This window comes from Schistocerca nitens, chromosome 1 (genome assembly GCF_023898315.1).
Source record: "Schistocerca nitens isolate TAMUIC-IGC-003100 chromosome 1, iqSchNite1.1, whole genome shotgun sequence".
In the NCBI taxonomy this organism is placed as follows: Eukaryota; Metazoa; Arthropoda; class Insecta; order Orthoptera; family Acrididae; genus Schistocerca; species Schistocerca nitens.
The window spans coordinates 8,781,964-8,806,571 of record NC_064614.1 but is presented as its reverse complement, the minus strand read 5'-3'; the positions used below and the strand labels follow the sequence as shown (position 1 = coordinate 8,806,571).

Sequence of the window (24,608 nt, the reverse complement as noted above, 5' to 3'; positions counted from 1 at the left end):
TGAAAGGGCACGGCCGGCTTCCTTCCCCGTCCTTCCCTAATCCGATGAGTTCGATGACCTCGCTGTTTGGCCTCCTCCCCCAAACAATCCAATCCAAAATTCCAATCTTTGTCTTTCCCTACAGGTTTCACCTTTCCCAGCTCCCTCTACGAACGTTAAAGTAAGTCCTTGATCTCTTGACGCATCCTGTCATCCTACCCTTCGTCAGGGTCAGTGTTTTATCCGTATGTTCCTCTCATCGCCAGTTCTGCGGAGAACATTTTTATTTCTTATCTCACGCACTTCATTTTCAGGATCCTTCTATAGCATTACATCTCAAGCGCTTGAAGCCTTTCGTTTTTGGTTTTTGCACAGTCCATAATTCTCTACGATACAATGCTGCACTCCAGATGTACATTATAAGAAATTGCTTTCTCTAATGAAGGTCTTCGTTTGAAATATCAAACTTCGTCGAGAAATGATCTCGTTGCCTTTTATTCGTAAATATTGGTCGTACTTGTAACTTCCACTTGGCAACTGTTTCTTATCCGAACAAATAGTGAAAACTAAACTAAAATTACAGTAGACGTCGGAAATGATGACAGTTCAGAAATAAAATTTTATTAGATGTGTCGTGATGTTAGACAATTTAAAAATTTAATTAACAGTCAGATCAAAAAGAAAATTACTTGGTGATGGCTTAAGTGTCTTTTCTCGCCGGAGAACATGACAAGCAGAACAGCTAACAGGATATATGGAAAAGATAACAACAGTTTAAACTGAAGGCCACTTGTCATTTAGGCAAGCAGCCAGCTCAGAACACTAGAGAAGGCGTCACGACACTGAGAGGACAAGGTCAAATAAGACGGAGGAGATATTCCACTGACACACATAATGTATGAGAGCAGAACCGATCTAACATTAAGGGAGTCACATGTAGATGGACATCTCCCAAAGAGATAGTCCAACCGGGCAACACAGCATCAGTGCACGTGATGGAAAACGTGTTGGTGAATTAAACAAGGCAGGATTGAGGTCACACGAGAAGGCCGCATGCAATCACATCAATTATGACAGATATAAAAGAGGCCGTTATCAGATTCGCCAAACAGTTACAGAATGGAGCAGTGACCATACGGAGTGGCAAATCCGCCATAGTAGCAGATGAAGACTTAGTTTCTTCAGTCGGTGGAAAGCCAGTGGAAAGACTCTGGGGACACATAACAACTTCGAGATAAGTAATTAGTAATTTCTTGGAATTATTGAAGTATTATTCTGAACGAGTAATACTTCAGCATTTCAGTAAATGACAGTGTGGTGACCTCAAACCACAGGAAAAATAATTATCAAAATCTGAACTGTGAAGTCATCCAAAATTCTAGTTGGAATACCACACTCCTTGTTACACTTCTCAATTGGTCACGATTCCATTTTATTTATGAACTGAAAACTCTAATATTCACAAGAAACTGCTCTGAAATTAACCTGAATCGACAAACTTGTGTATATGTTCTCTGAAACTTCAAAGGCATCTAAGACAATATCTGAAAGAAATTAGAAAAAGTGACAAAATTTCGTGAATCACACACGATACTGTTAATAATTGCATGAACGCTGGGGGGTTCACCATACATCTACCCACTTTTGAGTATAACCAGTGTCTCTTAATACTACGACTCGTAACAATACAATATCAAAAACTTTTATTAATGGGTAAACAGTCCCTACGTGATTTGACAGCTGACATTTATAATTCACGCTCACGTCAGGAAATGCACCAATACGGGAATAGCAGCTTTTACGTTATTGGTCAGAACGCAAGCAATTATGGCGGTCGCCGTAATTTTCGCACGACGCCATATTTCGCGACAAAATGTTCTTATTAGTCACTGTCAAACGTCTAGTCTCATAACAATACATAAAACTACATAAAATAACTACAATAATTTTGACATGCAAGGAGAATTAGTTCTAATGAGAGGAAGTAGTTTATATTTATTGGTGTTTCAACAATGACTACCAGGCAACTTTTAATTCACTGATTATAATTTTATTTTCGTTAGCAGAAAGCAAACATAAACTAAACAAAGAATTTATTTGAATAGAGTCTGTAATTCTTATACTTTTAATAGAGAAAGAAAGTTTCTCGGTCAGGGGATAGCGTTCGGCGAAATCTCTTAACTCTTTGTTGCATACGAAGCGTTGCGTTGGGCAGCACGATGTCGGCGGGTTACGATGATGAGAGCAGGATACAGGCAGTTCCGCTGGTTAATCTTCTCCGACGAAACGCAAATAAAGTTCCGGCACAGCTGTATCATTAACCCCGTGGTGATTAACAAACCACAAGACGCCAGTATACGAACGTTGTTGACATGTCCTCTCTTTCAAAGTACATTACGTAGACATCGCTCGTTTTTACACTTTATGCACTGTCCGTGACGCTATCGTCCATAATTACACAATTCGTCACATTCATATAGTCTTAGCCACAAATACAGTTCATAGAATTGTTTTCGTGTGTGAAGCACACCGTAAACAACGTCCACTCTGTTCTCGCATTTCAAACTTCGACAACGTCACTGGAAGTCATTTATATTGCACAGTTAATTAAAGTCTTCAAATTTCACGGCTTGATAGAATGTGATAGACAACAGTTCCACCACCCAAATTCAATACCAGCAAAGTTCATTCGCATAAAAGCACTGTTCGTGTCGGCCACAACAAAGTATTGTTAGCGGCACTTTCACAGTCCGGTTTATTTGTTCTTAAAGTTCGCTGGCGGTATCACTGTCCATACAATTACATATGCTTTTCGTAAAACACAGTACTATTTTTCCGCGCACGCTTCACAGACACACCATCCGCCATCCCCTCTACTACACAACAACCTTTCGACTATCGATATCACTATCGCTGTCCTCTGTCTATAGATGTTATGTCGTTATCGTAAATTACATAAATCTTTATAAATGTTATTGACTGCAGTTTTCACACTTAATAATATTCCAAAAGAGAACTTTACAAACTTTACCACAGGTAAAGAGCAAGAAACATATTTGTCCATTGGCAAACGAAATAATCGCAATTACATCTTTACGTTTAAAAACCACCGTAGAATGTTACGTAATCACAATTAGAAATGCCCAAATGAACAAAATAAAAAGAATAGAAATCTAAAGCAAATCACGAAAAAAATTTTATATGCATAATTAGCAATGCCTTCACAACAGGACCAAGTTATAGCTGACGACTTGTCTCCTGTACCGCAAAGCTAAGTGTCCATATAGTAATAGTGAAACAGGCCCAGGGGACCAGCAGTTAGCAGAACGTGTGTGGCTAAGAGCACTCGTCTCTAATTAAATTAGATAGCTGACTGACTGTATAATAAAGGGTAGTAGATCTGATACCCCACCTACTCTAATTCTTTATAATCTCACCTGTATCTAAAGGCTAAATAAAAGTGTTACATAAAAGTAATAACGAACAACTCCTGTAGAATCTATGCGCAACATTACTCCTTTGTAGTCGACAATACTGATATTACCAAACTCCCAATCTTCCTCTCATCTCCGTTACAAAGGTTATGAAGGTTGAATCCTGTTTCAGGAAAACATCCCGATGTCGCCTACGTGCTGATAGCGCCACGGAGATCTCACCATATTGGTGAAAGGCACCACGTGTGCCGGGACAGACGTTCTCGTCACATATTACACGGAAGTAAAAGAGTATGTCTCTAAAATACACTGCTGGCCATTAAAATTGCTACACCACGAAGATGACGTGCTACAGACGCGAAATTTAACCAACAGGAAGAAGATGCTGTGATATGCAAATGATTAGCTTTTCAGAGTATTGACACAAGGTTGGCGCCGGTGGCGACGCCTACAACGTGCTGACGTGAGGAAAGTTTCCAACCGATTTCTCATACAGAAACAGCAGTTGACCGTCGTTGCCTGGTGAAACGTTGTTGTGATGCCTCGTGTAAGGAGGAGAAATGCGTACCATCACGTTTCCGACTTTGATAAAGGTCGGATTATAGCCTATCGCGATTGCGGTTTATCGTATCGCGACATTGCTGCTCGCGTTGGTCGAGATGCAATGACTGTTAGCAGAATATGGAATCGGTGGGTTCAGGAGGGTAATACGGAACGCCGTGCTGGATCCCAACGGCCTCATATCACTAGCAGTCGAGATGACAGGCATCTTATCCGCATGGCTGTAAAGGATCGTGCAGCCACGTCTCGATCCCAGAGTCAACAGATGGGGGCGTTTGCAAGACAACAACCATCTGCACGAACAGTTCGACGACGTTAGCAGCAGCATGGACTATCAGCTCGGAGACGATGGCTGCGGTTACCCTTGACGCTGCATCACAGACAGGAGCGCCTGCGATGGTTACACGTCTCGGTCACCTATTGACGGCACTTTGAACAGTGGACGTTACATTTCAGATGTGTTACGACCCGTGACTGTACCCTTCATTCGATACCTGCGAAACCCTACATTTCAGCAGCATAATGCCCGACCGCATGTTGCAGGTCCTGTAAGGGCCTTTCAGGATACAGAAAATGATCGACTGCTGCCCTGGCCAGCACATTCTCCATATCTCTCACCAATTTAAAACGTCTGGTCAACGGTGGCCGAGCAACTGGCTCGTCACAATACGCCGGTCTCTACTCTTGATGAACTGTGGTATCGCGGTGAAGCTGCATGGGCAGCTGTACCTGTACCCGTCATCCGAGCTCTGTTTGACTCAATGCCCAGGCGTATCAAGGCCATTATTATGGCCAGAGGTGGTTGTTGCGGGTGCTGATTTCTCAGGATCTATGCACCCAAATTGCGTGAAAATGTAATCACATGTCAGTTCTAGTATAATATACTTGTGCAATGAATACCCGTTAATCGTCTGCATTTCTTCTTGGTGTAGCAATTTTAATGGCCAGTAGTCTAAGTACACATTTCTGATTGGGCCCTGAGCGACCTTAAAGCGGCTTTGATGCAGGTCTGTACCAACAAACAAAGATGTAATTACCTAACTTGCTTTTATCGTGGTGGTAATTAATTACGACTGCCGCTTATTACTCTAGCTTTGGGTCGGAGGACTTCTCCACAGCTGTTGAGGAAGTCCCCAAGATTCACACGGTCCGCACGCGTGAGTGGTGTCCTTTACGTAGCGAGGCCGTCGTCGCAGTAGGATCAGGGGAGCACTAACTGCGGAGTGCAGGGCACGAGTCTACAACACGCGGCCCCACAGCTGACTGCTTGGGGGAGAGTGTGAGAAGGAGAGAGGGAGAGGCCACAGAACCGAGCTAATGGGCGCCTCTATCGATTCCCCGCGCTTTCGCTGCTCTCCCCCCTGTGGACAAACCGAGAGCCGAGCTGTGGCCGGAGGCAGGGCTGAGCCAGCACCACCTGTTCCGCAGTGGGTGGCGGTTGAAGGAGTGAGGGGGGGCGGAGGAGACGCTGCCACAACCAGGGGGGGGGGGGGGGGGGGTTGACTGCTGGCGCGCAGTCAGCAGCAGTGGGCAGGCGTAGTGCGGTTGTCGTGGCGATACGTCCCGCATCGGACGACATGTCTTTAATAATAATCAGCTCACAGTACAAAATGTCAGTCACTCCCTTACAAGAGTAGGCTGTTCGTTTGGAGAGCTGTACATGATGTGCAGTTGGTATCAGGCGGTCATGTGACCCTCAGGCGTTGAAGTTAAGTCATGGCAGTGAAGTGCCAGCCGGCTGTACAGAATCAGCACGGTAAAACGGGTCGACATGGTGACGTCACATATCGGCAGAACAGAGCTACCGTGTTCGGACCCACTCATGACCACGCTGTGAATGAAGTGGCCAGATTTCTTAATTTGTATTAAGGCGGGGTTCATCGTCGTGTCTACAAGAAACTATGTACCACTCGCAGGCATTTTAATCTTATTACTTTTATTATATACGTGTTGTTTCGCGGCGTGGTATGAGGAAATAATTTCAATAGTCTAAATGCGATATTAATACCTATGGAGTTGATAATGAAGTTATTAATGTATTAAGTAAAATTTATTCGAATTCTAAGTTGACGATCAGTCATTGAGAATACACTGGCATAATCACCAGGAAAATTAGAGAGACCTTTGGAGATAGTAGAAAGATGGGAGGAGTATATGGAGGATCTATACAAGGGCGATGTTCTTGAGGACAGAGAGACCTTTGGAGATAGTAGAAAGATGGGAGGAGTATATAGGAAAATTAGAGAGACCTTTGGAGATAGTAGAAAGATGGGAGGAGTATATGGAGGATCTATACAAGGGCGATGTTCTTGAGGACAGAGAGACCTTTGGAGATAGTAGAAAGATGGGAGGAGTATATGGAGGATCTATACAAGGGCGATGTTCTTGAGGACAATATTATACAAATGGAAGAGAATGTAGATGAAGATGAAATAGGAGATATAATACTGCGTGAAGAGTTTGACAGAGCACTGAAAGACCTAAGTCGAAACAAGGCCCCGGGAGTTGACAACATTCCATTAGAACCACTGATAGCCTTGGAGAGCCAGGCCTAACAAAACTCTACCATCTGGTGAGCAAGATGTATGAGACAAGCGAAATACCCTCAGACTTCAAGAAGAATACAATAACTCCAATCCCAAAGAAAGCAGGTTTTGACAGATGTGAAAATTACCGAACTATCAGTTTAATAAGCCACTGCTGCAAAATACTAACACAAATTCTTTACAAACAAAGGGAAAAACTGATAGAAGCCGACCTCGGGGAAGATCAGTTTGGATTCCGTAGAAATGTTGGAACACGTGAGGCAATACTGACCCTACGACTTATCTTAGAAAATACATTAAGGAAAGGAAACCTATGTTTCTAGCATTTGTAGAGTTAGAGAAAGGTTTTGGTAATGTTGACTGGAATACTCTCTTTCAAATTCAGAAGGTGGCAGGGGTAAAATACAGGGAACGAAAGGCTATTTACAATTTGTACAGAAACCAGATGGCAGTTACAAGAGTCGAGGGACATGAAAGGGAAGCAGTGGTTGGGAAGGGAATGAGACAGGGTTGTAGCCTCTCCCCGATGTTATTCAATCTGTATATTGAACAAGCAGTAAAGAAAAGAAAAGAAAAATTTGGAGAAGGAATAAAAATTCATGGAGAAGAAATAAAAGCTTTGAGGTTCGCCGATGACAATGTAATTCTGCCAGAGACAGCAAAGGACTTGGAAAAGCAGCTGAACCGAATGGACAGGATCTTGAAAGGAGGATATATTATGAACATAAACAAAAGCAAAACGAGAATAATGGAAAGTAATTGAATTAAATCGGGTGATGCTGAAATAATTAGATTAGGAAATGAGACGCTTAAAGTAGTAAATGTTTGCTATTTGGGGAGCAAAATAACTGATGATGGTCGAAGTAGAGAGGATATAAAATGTAGACTGGCAATGGCAAGGAAAGAATTTCTGAAGAAGAGAAATTTGTTAACATCGAGTATAGATTTAAGTGTCAGGAAGTCGTTTCTGAACGTATTTGTGTGGGGTTTAGCCACGTATGGAAGTGAAACGTGGACGATAAATAGTTTGGACAAGAAGAGAATAGAAGCTTTCGAAATGTGGTGCTACAGAAGAATGCTGAAAATTAGATGGGTAGATCACGTAACTAATGATTAGGTATTCAATAGAATTGGAGAGAAGAGAAATTTGTGGCACAACGTGACTAGAAGAAGGGATCGGTTGGTAGGGCATATTCTGAGGCATCAAGGGACCACCAATTTAGTATTGGAGGGTAAATATCGTAGAGGGAGACCAAGAGATCAATACACTAAACAGATTCAGAAAGATGTAGGTTGCAGTAGGTACTGGGAGACGAAGAATCTTGCACAGGATAGAGTACCATGGAGAGGAGAGCTGCATCAAACGAGTCTCTGGACTGTAGACCACAACAACAACTTTCAACAATAGATCACACTAATCTGCTTAATTTTTTGTAGGAGCATCCAAACAGAGTAGAAGGAGCAAGAGCTTCCAAAAAGAAGTAGAAGGACTGAGCCGCAAGAAAATCCCTAATTTTATAGTTGAAAGTGCGTGTATTGCCGCTGAGATTCTTTAATTTTTGTGATAGCTTATTGAAAATGGATGCAGCGGAATACTGCACAAGAGTCAAGATGGTGCGATCCAAATGCAGACTGATTTCTACAAGGCATTAAATTACCGAAAGCTGCCACTTTTTGGAAATAAGCTCATATTGTTAACAACAAACGACGCTAAGGAAAATATGTGTTGAGAGGCCAATGCCATAATTCCCAGGCTCCTGAACAGGCATTCGTGAACTTAACAACATACATTGTTCGAACTGCCCTCTTCTAAGACAAAAATACCCTATGTGAATGGAAAGAGTTATTCCAGAATGTAATGCTGTATGTCGCAAACGAATGAAAATAAGCAAAGTAACCCTATTTCCTCGTTGGGCTAACACATATTGTAGGTAATGTTATAATGCCACATGCAGCAGCATTCAGTTTTTGAAAAAGTTCCTGGAGATGTGCTTTCTATGACAGGCTAATATCTGCCTGAGTTCCTAGGAATATGTATTGTTCAGATCACTAATCATGTGCCAGTTCTTTGTAATGAAAATGTCAGTTTTGGTTGAAATATATTTTAAAAACTGTAAAAACGGAGTCTTAATGTGATTTAGCATAAAATTATTTCCTACTTGCGCCTTGAACTGCAGAATTTGATACACTGCCTATGTTCCACTCAATGTTCTTCAGCAGCACGCTAGTGTCATCAGCAAAGAGAGCTAATTTAGAAACATCTGTCATATTAGGAGCCATGTCACTTTTATACAGGGTGTTAGTTTTAACTTGAGACAACTAAATATCTTGAAAACGACTCATCATACGAAAGAAATTCCTAGGTTAAAAGTTGGTATTAGTAAACGGGACATCTATCTGTGGGAAAATTGGCACCCCGTAATCACCCCTCCTGCGTGGAAGAGGTGAACTTTGTATTTTCGAATGGGAACTCTTCTCCCCCCATTTGTATTGCATATTGGAATTCTACGCCAAAAAATACGTACGGTTCACTAGAATCGTTGTTTTCAACTCGTGTAGCTGACGCTATAATTGACAAATATCAAGTGTGCCTGTTTTTGCAATTAAGAACCGATGCATTTGATTCTACACTTCATTTACCAGGTAAATGTAAACCATTGTATTGTAACGGTTGATATTTATGTTCGAAATTTACTTCATCATCAGTGCCAAAAGGCAGGTTTCACATGGTAGTGCGCTAGGCTGTCCGGTCTTGTGCCATCCTCTTCACGTCTGCACAATTTCCTCTTCCCTTTATGTCGTCTATCATCTTGTATCTCTTTCTTCCTCTCAGTCTTCTCCCACAAACCAATCCTTCCAAAGCGTCTGCTAGCAAGCACTCCCTTCTCAATGAATGTCCCAACCAGTTCTTTTTTCTTTCTATTATAACCTTCTGCAGACATCTTCTCTCACGAGCCCTTTCCAATACTCTTTTATTACTCACTCTTTCCATCCAGCTTTTTCTCTTCATTCTCCTCCACATCCACGTCTCAAATGCTTCTAACCTTTTTTCATCCTCTCGTCTCAGCGTCCATGTTTCTGCCCCATATAGTGCCACACTCCAGACAAAACACTTGCCAGGCGTTTTCCTTAGACCTTTATCTAATTTGCCACATAAGAGTCTCCTTTTTCTGTTGAATGCCTCCTTCGCTATGGCAATTCGAGTTTTCACCTCTTGGTGACATCTCAAGTCTTCAGTTATTGTGCTTCCAAGATATTTAAAGGCACTTACTTGGCTAATGGTAGGTTGTCCTATTTCAATATTGGACAGTCTGCGTCCTATACTGTTGACCATCCTCTTTGTTTTTGCTGTGTTTATTTGCATCCCATTGTGTGAAATATGGGATGAAATTTACTTGAGTGTAGCAAATTTGATTGTACAGTGTAATGTGGTTAGTCGTTTCGATGTTCGGTTCGAATCTGCGTGTAGCGTGATCCAGGAACAACAACGTCAAAGTAATAGCATTCTGATGGTTTGCACTCACAGCAGTCAATCCCATAGGGAACAGAAAAGCACGTTACCATATAAGCAGCTTATTTGCCAGAAATGTCAATTTCTAGCCATATTGTCTGTACTTCACAATCACGTTTGCTACTCTCAAGTAACGTTTGAACATCAGTATCAACCGTTAGAACAAAAAGGTTTACATTCACAATGTAAATGAAATGTAGAATCAAATGTGTCGGTTCTTAATTACAAAAACACCCACATTAGGTATTCGTAGATTACACCGCAGACTACTACGATTGGCAAACAATTGTTTGTTATAACTGTACGTATTTTTTGGCACAGAATCCAAATATTCAGTAAAAATGAGGGGTTCCTATTTGAAAATCAATCATTCCAATAATGAGGGGCAAGGGGACTCACCTTTATCAAGCATCCTGATGGGAAGATCTATACATATAAAAACGAAAACAAGCAAGACTGTAAACGAACAGCGACATTATGAAAGGGAAATGTTGAAATACTTGCATCCAGTGCTTCATCATAAGAAGTGTGGGAACGCAGAGTCCCTAGTGTTGTCATACAATCCAAGGTAATGTGTAAAAAACTAATCTACGGGAGTATAAGGGAACAGAGCAAGACAAAGGACGCTTTCCAGAGTAAAAGCTGTAAGATCATTTCGTATTCTTTGTGTCTTTTCATATGCACAATAAATTATGTAAAACGGGGTAAAAAGTGAGAGATAAATACATTCCAACTGCAGCTTCCGACAAAATGGGCAGAGAAATGTGAGGGAACAAAAGGGGCAGTCGGTGTTATTCTGAAATTACTGAAGATAAAGCGGCTATTTGGCTCGGCAAAGGCGCAGCGGATTTTGAAACTGTCGTAGGATGCTTTATTACGGGAGCACATTCAGCAGACGCGCCAGGGCTTGGCAAGCATAAACTTTAAATTAATGTCTCTCCTTACTACTGTTAGTAATAAATTGTGTACCAGTGGCTGAGAAATAAGTGACAAATCATTGTATGATACTTTAGTACTTTGCAACCTAATTAGAGGATGCGGCATTTAGACACTTCCCATACCATATCAGTTTATGTGGAACATTCAACGTCTAAAGATGAAAGGTCTGCACTTGCCATCAGTCCACGAATTGTGCCAATGGAGGGAATTACAGCCAGTGTTGAAGCAGGCATTCGTAGTGTCGGCTGAAAAAATCCATACAGATGCAGCAAGAGTATTAGACAGCGTGAAACCTTCAAACCGTAAAGTAACTATGGGTGATAGGAATACAATAAAACGCTGAAAGCCTGCTGACAAGGGCACTGCAACAGCAGTTAGAATGGGGCTGACGATTGTTGTGGTAAGATTTCCGACGTAATACATCCACAGACATCCTAAGTAAGCATGCGACTATCATGGTTGATAAAAAAAAGACTCCTCAATCGACCAGAAATGTCTGCTCACTTCAGTTTTGCCACCATAGGAACTTCATGGGTTGCTGAAAATTCACAATGAAAACATTCTACTGAAACATACAGCAAGTGCCGTTGGTTCACTCACCTATTCATCACCAAGGCCTTGATAAAACTATTTCAACTGCATTCGTTACGTGGATGACACATTCTTTGCGCTATGGAGACTTGGTAGGGAGGGAAGAAGTCGTTTTCATGAACATCTCGAAGAGATTAATCCGAAGATTCAGCCTACTATGGAGGAGGAGGTGGATGACATTTTCCTGATGTGCTAGTCTTCAAGAAAGAAGAAATGGGCCACACGGTATAACGAAAACCCACAAACACGAACTATTATCTAAAGCATTCTTAATAACACCCACAACAAAAGCGAACTTTTGTAAAAAACTTAGCGGATCGACCGAGCGACATCGGCAAACCGGATCTGCTCGATGCGGTATTAGAATATCTCACATGTGCTTTGCTGAAGAATGAATATTTGTCCATTGAGATAAAAAGAGCGCTAAGACAGACATGGGTAGATCATAGCAATGTACAGATGTCTGTGAAATTTAAAGTCTTTCCTGCCGTTCATTAAAGACGTTACTGATCACATAGGAAATATCTTGGCGAAATGGAATATCGCTGTAATTTGCAAAAGCACCTGGAAGATATAGGAAGACCTAAAGCTGCCAAGGATGTTCGCAAACCGCTGGAAAAAGCAGGAATTTGCAGGACAGCGGGTAGCTGTGAAGGCGTGTACGTGGGTATTACTAAAATAACGGCCGAAAATCAACTAGGGGAACAGAATGGAGCTGTAAAAGGCGAGAAACTCACAGATCAGATCTCATGGAACATAATTTGTTGTCAGGAGACCGCCGGATTCTATTTGATATGACTCACGAACTGGAAGTCACAAGCGGATCCTATGAAAGGCTAGAGTGTGTGAAAATGAATGGTATCCGGATTCCTGCGCTGAAGAAGACGTGCGCCAGACTTTTTCTTCTATGGAGAGAGAGCAATAATGGACAACAACAACTGAAAATGGCCAAATGCGTTCGAGCTTTCGAAACGCGTGACGTCACGCCTCATCGTGGGAGCACGCGAAAATGGAATTTCACTTCACTAAGTGGCGAGCCATCGTGTGCATTAGACCTTCGAAAAAGCTACTACACTCATGAAGATGTCCTTCGCAGATGGAGACGAAATGTTGGGTTTTAATAAGAAATTCATCCGACCACGGCATAATAGCAGCGAATATTTCAGTAAGTGTGTTCTACACATAAGACACGTCTATGTTACGTCTCTGTAAGCTGGGTTTCCACGAGAAATGACTGAACATCACATAGTGAATGCAAATATGCAGAATAAACTAGTTTGTTACTCTTAATCGACAGCAGAAGTAATCGTGCCGTCTTCAGATATCTTGAGGAACTTCGTAAGTTATGAGGTGTGGGTTTTCCACACACGTTCGTAAACTGTCTTTAACTCCATTATTTCACTGACTGGACTATTTTAGTACCTTGTGTAATTCTATGAGAAGCTCGTAAACTGTATGTACTGATTCTCATCAAAATGCGACGATGATCCGTATGTTGATGTTACTTGTAACATACAGCAAGAACAGTTTGACCCGCCACTAGAAGTCAGCATAAGGTACCTGGATTAGTCGATATTCCCCATGATGAAACTATTCGACTTGTTCTGTAAGATGTATGAGACAGGCGAAATATCCTCAGACTTCACGAAGAATGTAATAATTCCAATTCCTAAGCAGGCAGATACTGATAGGTGTGAAAGAGCACTTGTACGTCCTTGTGTTCCTTTTCTTGTGTTGTTGCTGTTGTGGTGGTGGTTTGAAGCAGCTCTCCAAGCAAGCCTATCTTTGGCAAGCCTCTTCATCTTTGCATAAATACTGCCACTTACATACGTATGAATTTGCTAACTGTAGTCAACTCTCGAGCTCCCTCTACAAATTTTACCCCTTCACTTCTCGCCATTACTAAAGTGCCGATGTCTCAGATGCATTCTTTTAAGTGATCTCTTCTTTTAGTCAATTTCTGTCATAAATTTATTTGCTCCTCTATTCGATCTAATATCTCTTCATTAGTTGTTTGATTCATCAATCCTACCTTCAGCATTCTGCTGGAGCACCAAATAAAAAAAAAAGTTCTACTCTTTTCCTGTCTGAACTGTTTATTGTAAACGTTACAGTTCCATACAAGGCTACGCTCCAGACAAATACGTTCAGATACTAAGTCTTCCTAACAGATTTCTTTTCGATATTACTTTCCTTCAGAAACGCTTTTATTGTTGTCCCCAGAATGCATAATAAATGCATTTTACTTCTGCCATCGTCAGTTTTTTACTACGCAAATAGCAAAACTCATCTATTAGTGTCTCATTTCATTATGCAATCCACTTAGTACTGGCGGATTTGATTACTCTGCATTCAATTACCCTGGTTTTACTTTCACTGATTTTCATCTTATAATCTGTTTTCAAGACAGTATCCATTCTGTTCAGTTGATCTTTTAAGTTCTTTTCCATGTATGATAGAGTTACAATCTCAACAAGCCCCAAAATTTTTATTTCTTATCCTTGAATATTAATTCTCTTTTAAAACTTATGCCCGGTGTTCTTCCTGAGTGTACATGTTGGATAAAATCAGGGTTAGGGTACACTCTCTCACTCTCTCCTCAGTAGTTACGTCTCTTTAATGTTATTTGACTCAACCGCAGTCTGGTTCCTGTACAAGATGTATACAGAATCTCTGTACGTGTATTACAGTCAAAATTTTCAAATGTGTGATCAACATTTTCAAATGCTTTAGCTAAATTTAAAAATTCTGAGACGTAGATTTGTCCTTCTTCAAGCTGGCTTGAATGGCGGTATCTGGTGGCTGCTCCCTTCTGCTGCAGGGCTGTGTGTGGGAGCAGTTCACGTCATAAGGTAAGTATTGCCTCGCAGGTTCCTACATTTCTCCAGAACCCAAACTGATCTTCCGTGAGATCGCTTCCACTAGTGTTTCCATTCTTCTGTAAATAATGCGTGCCAATATTTTGCACCCACGATTTATTAAACTGACGGTTCCGTAATATTCACACCTATCAGTATCTGCCTGCTTTGGAATTGGAATTATTACATTCTTCGTGAAGTCTGAGGATATTTCGCCTGTCTCATACATCTTACAGAACAAGTGGAATAGTTTCATCATGGGGAATATCGACTAATCCAGGTACTTTATGCTGACTTCTAGTGGCGGGTCAAAATGTTCTTTCTGTATCATATATTGTGCACTTCTTTACAGCTGCAAAGTGGGATATCTTTTCATCTTGTTGCAATGCAAGTTGCAGATCATTTATGTAAACCCTAAACAACAGAGGACCTAAATTAGAACCCTGTGGTACAGCATTTCTGACTTCAGATTGTGTCTGAAAGATACGCCAAGTATATTTCAAACATAGTCTTGGCGTATTGTGGGCCCGCTAATTTTTTATTATTTTCGTAGGTGCTAGTTGTTCCATAGTTGATGTGCTTCATGACACCGTCTGTCATTATTTTCTGACTTCTGGTAGATAGTTTTTGAAGGCGCAAGAATGTTAGGAACCAGTGTCTTCCATGTCCTCGGAAGATTTGTGTGGAGGCAGTCACTACGACAGGGAAGTGCAGGGGGAGCTTCACGAGTGCAGCATCTAATGTACTGTGTCTCTATTCCATCAGTCTAGCAGGTTCTGAGGCAGCTGACATGGGAAACAGAACTGGTAAATTGTCGCTTGTGGAGCAGTCACCTACTTTTTTCCCAAATGCGGCAATCGCGCTGGTTGCTGACTTTGAACTACATGGCCAAGATTAATTTGTATTTGACATAACTGCTGCAGCAAACAGGTCAATGTGTCCAGCAATCTATTCACGGCTTTTATATTTTAGGGGTGGGACAGCAGAAGCTGGAATGGCGGTATCTGGTGGCCGGCGCTCAGCAGAGGGCCCCATTCTGCTGTAGCGCCTTCTGTGTGAACAGTACACGGTAAGGCACTTACTTGGAGATCCAATATAATAAATTCATAAAAATCTGTATATTCTCTGCATTAAACAGCTACTTTCTTCGAGAATTACAATATATGTATCTCATTCAATAAACATTTTATGTGGCTACTCACGGGATCTTCTTGTTCCATCAGTTTCCATGCTTGTGGTGTAGTGATCAAACAGAGAATGCATGTTAGGAAGTATCTGCGTTCAGTTAACTGCTTGGGCTCATCTCACTTTAATTTTGGATGAGGAGTGTCACGAATTCAATCGAAGGGTTTAAACATTGTAGGGTTCTGAATTTAGGCCCATTCAGCCGCTTGTTACTCGCTGGTTGCCGTACTCTTCACAGATGAGCGCCAGTGAAGCTGCGGGCTGGGCTAGGTACAGAGAGCTACAGTCTGTGAGATTTTGGGAAGAGGTGGGGAGCTTATGCAGGTGTGTTCACACAGAGCCTCGGGAAGTCCAGCCGGTTGTAGAATGGTGGTGTCAGGGCCAGGCTGCCTCGCTGGGACCTCCTGCCAGCTGCCGCGTACGAGTTGCAGAATGTTCCCCACAACCCACGTAAAAGCTCGCAAACTCTTTGTGTGGACGAGGTATCTTCAGACGCCAGTATTGTGATGCTGGATTGTATTTGTGATTCCCAAAATGACGCAAAAAGACAAACTATTACTGTGCTCAAACCAAGCATGGCTACATGTTCATTTTATAATTATATAATTACATAGTTTTGTTCCTACTTTGTCTTTATGTTATACAGTAAATAAAATAAGTTGGTGACGGGGTACAGCAGAAAATGGCTCTGAGCACTATGGGACTTAACTTCTGAGGTCATCAGTCCCCTATAACTTACAACTACTTAAATCTAACTAAGCTAAGCACATCACACACATCCATGCCCGAAGCAGGATTCGAACCTGCGACCGTAGCGTACAGCAGCAACCAGATAATTATTCACCATACACCTATGATGACTTCGTCAGAACAGATGTCACACTGGCTCACCGGTGAGTTGTCCCTAGATGAACAGTAATTCACAGTGGCAAAAGCTAGTAAGGATGGTTGCGCTACCGATTTGCGTTAGAATGCAACTTGCATGAAATGTCCGCCTTGGATATTTGTTTCTCAGTTTTTCTTCAACGAACCATATTCTTGTTGATGTTCGCATTTCCAAACACAGACGCAAGGTGATTTTTATCATTATACAGTTTTTTTGAGCACAAAACAAATTACCCATGTGCGCCATGGATTTTGACACAGCTGTACTACTATAAAGACAAGACGTTGTTTAACGTTGTTACCAAGAATCTCGAAAAGTTCTCTACCGATTTACTTCAAATTTTTTCATGATGCTGTAATAAAGACTCGAATGGAGATGTATTTTTAAAAAAAATATATTATATAAATATACGTAATATATAAAGCGGAAATGTTGTTAGCAAAATTCTCGGAAGCTTCTTGACTGATTTACTTGAAATTTTTACATGTTACTCTGATAAACATTCTCATAGGTATAGCATACCTATTTTAAAAATTCTTGACCGATTTACATCATATTTTTACACGATACTCTAATAAATATTCAGGCGGACTAGAGCATATTTTTTTTAAAACAACGGTTACTGGTTTTCTGTTAAAACGGACTGCCAGAAAGAAAACGCTGTGCCGTGCTCTGGTGTGCTGTGAAAATGTGGTTTAATTTTCTTTCTCACAACAGTCAGATTTACGATAGCGGGGCTTTTAATCTATTTTCTCCCAGTCGGTTTTGACGTAAATAAACGTTTGTAGTTATAACGTGTTTCATTAGAATTCTATTTAGAAATCCAAGTACTTTAATTCTATATAATATTGCCAGATACGTCCCTCTCACACGAATCATTCCTCATTTTAAGGGACTTCATTTCCCACTCTATGATTTGTTTACAATTAAATAAACAGGCCTGTCAGGGTCACAGAGAGGGAGGTAGGGCGAAGCGGATAGAGTGATGGGAAGGAGGGGATGGAGAGATAGAGAAAGATGACAGGCAGAGAGTCTGGAGGGACAGAGGGGGGAGAAAGAGATGGACAGAGGGAGAGGGGGGGGGGGAGGAGTAATGGATAGAGAGAAGCAGATTAGAGAGTATATCCAATTCCAACACATGATTATGAATTGCAAAGCTTTGTCGAGTACGCTAGTAAAGAATACAGAAAGGTTACAAAGAATATAAGTGTCAAAGATGCTCTCTCTAATGCAGCGATACTGCATGAAGATACGGCATTTTGGAAAAGGAGGCGAATATTACTGTTTATTACACTGAAAACTTATTTTAAATTAATCACGCGGTGTTAAATAAAGAGAAATAAATGGTATGTAAAATACTCATGTGCTACTGGACAGTGCTGATGGCACGCCACTAAAATTTATTAATATTTGGTGCCATGAAAGTTATTAACTATGGTAGGCAATTACAAAATTATGAGATTTGTTGGTTGATCTGCAGAAAGCCTACATCCCTGCATTGCAGCCTTTTTAATCCGAACACTTTGTTCTTGGAATTTTATCTTCTACAGCCCTCTCCATTACAATGGAAATTATTCTCCTGGTATCTTAACAGAAGTACTATCATCCTCTCGCTTATTGTTGTCAGCGTTTTGCATATATTCCTATCCTCGCTGATTCACTGGTGAACCTTCTCATTCCCCACCTCATCGTTGTTGTTGTTGTAGTCTTCAGTCCTGAGACTGGTTTGATGCAGCTCTCCATGCTACCCTATCCTGTACAAGCTTCTTCATCTCGCAGTACTTACTGCAACCTACGTCCTTCTGAATCTGCTTAGTGTATTCATCTCTTGGTCTCCCTCTACGATTTTTACCCTCCACGCTGCCCTCCAATACTAAATTTGAGATCCCTTGATGCCTCAGAACATGTCCTACTAACCGGTCCCTTCTTTTTGTCAAGTTGCGCCACAAACTCCTCTTCGCCCCAATTCCATTCAATACTTCATCATTAGTTATGTGATCTACCCATCTAATCTTCAGCATTCTTCTGTAGCACCACATTTCGAAAGCTTCTATTCTCTTCTTGTCCAAACTATTTATCGTTCATGTTTCACTTCCATACATGGCTACACTCCATACAAATACTTTCAGAAACGACTTCCTGACACTTCATCTATACTAGATGTTAACAAATTTCTCTTTTTCTAAAACGCTTTCCTTGCCATTGGCAGTGTACATTTTATATCTTCTCTACTTCGACCATCAGCAGTTATTTTGCTCCCCAATTAGCAAAACTCCTTTACTACTTTAAGCGTCTCGTTTCCTAATCTAATTCCCTCAGCATCACCCGACTTAATTCGACTACATTCCATTATCCTCGTTTTGCTTTTGTTGTTGTTCATCTTATATCCTCCTTTCAAGACACTGTCCATTCTGTTCAACTCCTCTTCTAAGTCCTTTGCTGTCTCTGATAGAATTACAATGTCATCGGCGAACCTCAAAGTTTTTACTTCTTCTCCATGGATTTTAATACCTACTCCAAATTTTTCTTTTCTTTTCTTTACTGCTTGCTCAAGATACAGAGTGAATAACATCGGGGAGAGGCTACAACCCTGTGTCATTCCCTTCCCAACCACTGCTTACCTTTCATGCCCCTCGACTCTTATAACCGCCATCTGGTTTCTGTACAAATTGTAAATAGCCTTTCGCTCCCTGTATTTTACCCCTGCCACCTTTAGAATTTGAAAGAGCAGTCCACTTAATTTTCAACCTTCTTCTGTAACACCACATCTCAAATGCTTACGTTCTCTTCTGTTCCGGTTTTAGATAGTCCTTGTTTCACTCCCATACAATGCTGTCCTCCCAAGATACATTCTGAGAACGTTCTCCAAGACTTACGTTTGATATTAGTAGACTTCTCTTGGCCAGGAATGCCATTTTTGGCAGTGTTAGTCTACCTTCTACGTCATCCTTGCTCGGCCGTCATAGGTTGTTTTGTTCCCTAGATAGCAGAATTACTTAACTTCGCCTAACTTGGTGACTTTTTTTTCCTTTCTTATTTCTGCTACTTCTTATTAATTTGGTCTTTCTCAATCCACATTCTTTACCCATTACGCTGTTGATTCCATCCAAAATATCCTGTAGTTCTTTTTCCCTTTCACTGAGGCTAGCAATGTCATCAGCGAATCTTATCACTGGTGACCTTTACCCCTGAATTTTAATCCCACTCTTCAGCCTTCCTTTTATTTCCATGATTGCTTCTTCGATGCATAGGTTGAACAGTAGTGACGAAAGACTACAATCCTGCATTGCAGCCTTTTCATTCCGAACACTTTGTTCTTGGCTTTCCAGTCTTATTGTTCCCTCTTGGTTCTTGAACACATTGTACTTTTGCCTCTAAAACTTACCAGCCGGCCGCGGTGGTCTCGCGGTTCTAGGCGCGCAGTCCGGAACCGTGCGACTGCTACGGTCGCAGGTTCGAATCCTGCCTCGGGCATGGATGTGTGTGATGTCCTTAGGTTAGTTAGGTTTAAGTAGTTCTAAGTTCTAGGGGACTAATGACCTCAGCAGTTGAGTCCCATAGTGCTCAGAGCCATTTGAACCATTTTTCTAAAACTTACCCCTATTTTTCCCAGAAGTTCCAACATCTAGCACTATTCTACATTGTCGAATGCTTCTTCTGTGTCGACAAATCGTATCAACGTGTCTTGATTTTTCTTCAGTCTGGCTTCCATTATCAACCGTAACGTCACAACTGCCTCTCTGGTGCCATTACCATTTCCTGAAGACAAACTGATTGGCCGGCCGTTGTGGCCGAGCTGTTCTAGGCTCTTCAGTCTGGAACAGCGCTACCGCTACGGTCGCAGGTTCGAATCCTGCTTCAGGCATGGATGTGTGTGATGTGCTTAGGTTAGTTAGGATTAAGTAGTTCTAGGGGACTTATGACCTCAGATGTTAAGTCCCACAGTGCTCAGAGCCATTTGAACCATTTTTGAACAAACTGATTGTCATTTAACAGATGATCTACTTCCTTCTTCATTGTTCTGTATATTATTCTTGTCAGCAACTTGGATGCACGAGCTGTTGAGCAGGTTGTGCTGTAATTCTCGCACTTGTAGGATGCTCCTATCTTCGGATTTGTGTTGATAATGTTTTGTCCGAAAGTCTGATGGTATACCGCCAGTCTCATACATTCTTGACACCAAAGCGAACAGTCTTTTTGTAGCCACTTTCCCCAATGATTTCAGAAATTCCAATGGAATGTTATCAATCCCTTCTTCCTTATTTAATCTTAAGTCTTCCAAAGCACGTCTCTATCGACTCCTGTTTTTTTCTCTATCACGTCAGATAAATCCTCGCCCTCATAGAGAGGCTTTCAGTGTACTCTTTCCACCCATCCGCTCTGTCATCTACATTTAAGAGTGGAATTCCTGTTGGAGTCTTAATGACACCACTCTTGTTTTTAATTTCACCGGAAACTGTTTTCAATTTTCTGTATGCCGCAGCAGTCCTTCCGACAATCATTTCTTTTCCGATGTCTTCATATTTTTCATGCAGCCATTTAACCTTCACTTCCTTGCAATTCCTATTTACTTCGTTCCTAAGTGATTTGCATTTCTGTATTCCCGCATTTTCCTGCACATTTTTGTACTTACTTCTTTCGTCTATCAACTGAAGTATTTCTTCTGATATCCTTGGTTTCTTCGAAGTTACTTTCCTTGTACCTACGTTTTCCTTTCCAATTCCTGTTATCCCCCTTTTTAAAGGTGTCCATTTGTCTTCATCTGAACTGCCTACTGATCTATTCATTATCGCAGTATCTATAGCCTCAGAGACCTTCAAGCGTGTCTGTAATTTCTTATTACTTCTGTGTCCCACTTCTCTGGGCACTGATTCTTCCTGACTCCTCTCTTAAACTGCAGCCCACTCGTCATCACTACTAAATTGTGATCTGAGTCTGTACCTGCTCCTGGGTACGCATTAAATCAACATCTGATTTCGAAATCTGTGCCCGACAATGATGTACTCTAACTGGAATCTTGACGTATATCCTAGCCTTTTCCAGGTATACCTCTTCCTGTTACAATTCTTGAACAGAGTCTTAGCTGTTACTAACTGATATTTATTACTGAACTCAGGGGGCCTTTCTCCTCTCCCTTTCCTGTTACCAAGCCCGTAGTCTCCCATAACCCTTTCTTCTGCTCCCTCCTCTACAATCACATTCCATTCCCATGACTATTAGATTTTCATCTCCTTTTGCATACTGAATTATTCATTCAGTATCCTAATATACTTTGTCTCTTCATTTTCTGCTTGCGACGTCGGTATGTATACGTGAACTATTGTTGCTGGTGATGGTTTGCTGGCGATTCTAATCAGAACAATTCAATCACTGAACTATTCACAATAACTCATTCTCTGCCCTACCTTCCTATTCGTAACGAATCCTACTCCCATTCCACCATTGTCCGCTGCCGTTGATGTTGCAATATGCTCGTCTGACAAGAAATCCTTGTCTCCTTTTCATTTCACTTCATTTACCCCAACTACATCTAGATTGAGGTTTAACATTTCCCATTTCCGATTTTTTAACTTTCGTACGACGATCAAACTTCTGACATTTTACTCCTCGAATAGTAGAACGTCATCCTTTCTTCAGTTATTCAATCTTTTTCTCGTAGTCACCTTCTCCTTGGGAGACCCCTCCCTCAGATCCGAATGGAGGACTAGTACAGAAGGTTTTGTAAGTGTAGAGATCATCATGACACTTTTTCAATCAAGTCACATGTCCTGTGAATACAGATTATGTTCCTTTGATTCAGTGGCTTCAATTGCCTTTCCGTCATTGCTGATACTTCTGCCTGTTGGGGACAGTTTCCCACCCTAAACGCTAGAGAGGGTCTTGAATCTATCTCCGCTCCTCTGCCCTCTTTGACAAGGCCATTGGCAGAAAGAAGACGACATATTATGCCGGAAGTCTTCGGCCACCATTGCTGATTAATTTTATTCAAACCTTAAGTATTGGGAAGGTTTGAACCCATGACGTTTTGATTACTATTCAAAGACGCTATCCCTACACTACAGGTGCAGAGATTATTGTAGTGTAGCGTATTTCGTTAGTCCGATTTTTTCCGTTGTTGCGTTGGTGAACATATCTGAAAAGTATATGTGCAGTGTTAGTTCCACTGGATATTTAGTTTGTTGGCAGCTGTCAGAAAGGCTGTGGTTGTTTTGATAATATCACAGATTATATATTTTGTACTCAAATGGATAAGAGATTTTGTACGATAAAGATACAAACTGAAGTAATGAATTAAAATTTGTGCGCCAGCCGTGACTTGAACCCAGGTTGCCTTGTTTATTAAACAGACATGCTAGCCATTACACCACCGCAGCGGTATAGCAAACAGACCTGCATTGACTATCCTAGTGCAATGTCCTCTCTTACACACACTTCAATTCACATCTTCAGCTTGTCTTCCAGTTTTTAGATCGACAACTGCGGTAAGTATACTGCTGCAGTGGTGTAAGGGCTAGCGCTCTTGCCTAGTAACCAAGGAGACCGCGTTCAAGCCCTGGCTGTAGCATAAATTTTAATTCATTCCTCCAGCTTCTATAATTATTGTAGATGAAGATGAGACTCAAATCTCTCAAGAAAAAGTTAATGATATCAGAGTTTTCTATAAGAACAGAACGTTTCCTGTTTATTTTAATCACTCCAGTGTAGAAAATATTTTTTGTTGCAATATACTTTAATAGGCCGCCCTCTGAAATTCTTAGGAAGGGAGCAATGTGCATTTTTTTGTACTCTCTGTTCGAGCAATTGCCTTCCTCTCTGTGAAAGTGTGGACGTTAGCAGAGATTAGTTTTGGTTAATTATTCTTAGTACATTCACGCTTCGTATGATAAGCTCAGCTGCAGTTTTGTGGAAGCGTAATATTATTTGTTATTATCGCGGTTTCTAACGTATTTAGCACATAAAATTATGGTATATCGGTGCATGTTGGCAATCGACAATCTACAGTGCTCCAAAGAAAAATATAGCAAAGCTATATAAAGATTCCTCTTGTCATTGATGTTGTCGTTGTTGTGGTCTTCAGTCCAAAGACTGGTTTGATGCAGCTCTCCTCTCTATGCTACTCTAACCTGTGCAAGCTTCTTCATCTCCCAGTACCTACTGTAACCAACATCTTAAAGAAATTGCTTAATGCATTCATCTCTTATTCTCCCTCTACGACTTTTACCCTACACGCTGCCCTCCAGTACTAAATTGATGATCCCTTGACGTCTCAGAACATGTCCTACCTTCTTCAAGTTGTGCTACAAACTCCTCTTCTCCCCAATTCTATTCAATACCTCCTCATTAGTTATGTTATCTACCCATCTGATCTTCAGCATTCTTCTGTAGCACCACATTTCGAAAGTTTCTATTCTCTTCTTGTCAAAACTATTTATCGTCCATGTTTCACTTCCATACATGGCTACACTCCATACAAATACTTTCCGAAACGACTTCCTGACACTTAAATCTACACTCGATGTTAACAAATTTCTCTTCTTCAGAAACGCTTTCCTTGCCATTGGCAGTGTACATTTCATATCGTCTCTGCTTCGACCATCAAGAGTTATTTTGCTCCCCTAATATCAAAACTCCTTTACTACTTTAAGTGTCTCATTTCCGAATCTAGTTCCTTCAGCATCACCCGACTTAATTCGACTACATTCCATTATCCTCGTTTTGCTTTAGTGGATGTTCATCTTACATCCTCCTTTCCAGATACTGTCCATTCCATTCAACTACTCTTCCAGGTCCTTTGTTGTCTCTGACAGAATTACAATGTCATCGGCGAACCTCAGAGTTTTTATTTCTTCTCCATGGATTGTAATACCTACTCTGAATTTTTCTTTTGTTTCCTTTTTACTGCTTGCTCAGTATACAGATTGAATAACATCGGGGAGAGACTACAACCCTGTCTGACTCCCTTCCCAACCACTGCTTCCCTTTCATGTCCCTCGACCCTTATAACTGCCATCTCGTTTCTGTACAAATTGTAAATAGCCTTTCGCTCCCTGTATTTTAACCCTTCCACCTCCAGGATTTGAAAGAGAGTATTCCAGTCAACATTGTCAAAAGCTTTCT

At 41.1% G+C, this 24,608-nt stretch overlaps 1 protein-coding gene across 1 annotated transcript in view; it reads left to right on the top strand.

Annotated features, from left to right (window-relative positions):
- Window positions 1-24,608, top strand: part of LOC126240266 (chondroitin sulfate N-acetylgalactosaminyltransferase 2-like) — a 138,693-nt gene that overhangs the window by 13,493 nt on the left and 100,592 nt on the right. The window contains exon 2 of the mRNA XM_049947912.1: window positions 15,392-15,488. The gene's annotated coding sequence lies outside the window, so the exon portion shown is untranslated. The remainder of the gene's footprint in view (window positions 1-15,391; window positions 15,489-24,608) is intronic.